The sequence below is a fragment of the Pteropus vampyrus genome, unplaced genomic scaffold (genome assembly GCF_000151845.1).
Source record: "Pteropus vampyrus isolate Shadow unplaced genomic scaffold, Pvam_2.0 Scaffold112, whole genome shotgun sequence".
Classification (NCBI taxonomy): domain Eukaryota; kingdom Metazoa; phylum Chordata; class Mammalia; order Chiroptera; family Pteropodidae; genus Pteropus; species Pteropus vampyrus.
This window is the reverse complement of record NW_011888893.1, coordinates 409531-411417: the sequence shown is the minus strand read 5'-3', so window position 1 is coordinate 411417 and position 1887 is coordinate 409531.

The window sequence follows — 1887 nt, the reverse complement described above, 5'->3', positions numbered from 1 at the left end:
ATATTATTAGTCATTTTTTTTTATTATTTATTGTTATTTGTGCCTTCAGCACCTGGTCTTCCTAGGTGGTCTCCCATCCAAGTACTAACCAGGCGCGACCCTGCTTAGCTTTCGAGATCAGACATTGTTCAGGGTGGCATGGCTGTAGACCATGGACCGTGGCTCCACTGGGCCGCAAACTCAGGACCTTCTGTAAAGCAGACGTGTTAACCGCTACACTATGGAACCATGTCCATATTATTACTCATTTAAAAAAAATTAATTTATTTTATAATTTGTAAATTTCTCTTTTGGGCTGACGAATGAAAATATATACATATTTTTTACTACCAACGTTGTATGTGCTCTTTGTTCATCTCAAACAAAACAGAATTGTTATAAAGTAAGAAAGCCCATCCTATTTATCAGAGATGATCATTCTAAAACTTGCCTTTTTCTAAACTGTATTTTAAATAAATAAGGTAGGACCCGTTTTATGCTCTTTTCAGCCAGTTTTTTCACTTACTACTCTGATATTGTCTATATGTCTAGATATCCCAAGTTTTGTTTAATAGGCAGTATAGACTAGACTTTCTTGATATTTGGTTTTATTGTTACAATCTACAATGCATGTCTTAGATCATATTTTTTATGTTTATGTGAGTTTTTCAGTAGGATAAATATCTAGAAATGGAATTGTTGGATCAAAGAGTATGTTTGTATTTCTGTTATCAAGAGGAACTACAATTAGTGTTAGGTAGTATCCTTTGATATTAGGTGCTGAAGAAGATACACAAGTGAAGGGAAAGATGTGATTCCTTCTATCCAGGAGTGTACGGTCTTTTTGGAGTCTTCTCTTCCAATCCTTAGAATTGTTATTAAATTTTAGCAATTCTGGTGGACCTATAGAGGTATCTCTGTGACTTTAATTTTCATTTCCCTTAACGCAGAATGCAGATCTTGTCACATATTTATTGGTCTTTTGCATATCTTGTGAAATGTTTGTCTAGGCATTTTTCTATTGGGTTGTCATTTAAAATCAACTTGTAGGAGGTTTTATTTTTTTAATTGAGATATAATTGACATATACTATTGTGTTTTAGGTGCACAACATAATGTTTGTTATATGTATATATTGCTGAATGATTGCCAAGTAGCCTTTTCCTTATATATTCTGGATACAGTTCTTTTAATCTTGATTTTCTCATCAGTGAAATAAGCAGAATGACACTTTCCAGGAAAAGAATATCTATAAATCTTTTAGTAGTAATATATAATAAGAATGCAGATGTTTTATTTTTTTCATTGTTTTCTTTTTATCTAAAGGTTTTTCTTTATTGAAGAATAAGATTTAACTAGTAAGGACATACTATTGCTGTTCTAAACTCTGTAAATTTAGGTGCCCTTTCAAAATATCCATAAATCTGGACTTTTTTTTTGCTTTGTTCTTCAGTGTCATCATTTCAGATTTTATCATAAACGTTTATATTCAGAACTATATGTTTGTAAGTAAAGTTGATTTATTTTACACAATTCACAGTGTATAAAAGTGAAGAGTCAAACCATCCTCAAAATTATTATTTTACATGTGCTTATTTTACAAACTTAAGACACAGCAAACAGTCACGGATGTTTTAATTTCTGGTGTAATAGAAACATGGATGTCATTTAAAAATTTTTTTGACATAGTACATATACATTGTGAAAAGTTAGAAGATCTAGATAAACAAAAGTAATAATACCATATTCCAGCCTCCCAGATTATCTGTTATCTCTGTGTATGTACACATGTGTATTCATGTGTATGTATTTCTATCTCTTGAGATATTTGCTGTGTATAAATACACACTTAGGTATTTTAAAACCAAACTAAGGACTTACTGTAAGTTTCTTGTTCAGCTTGTAACT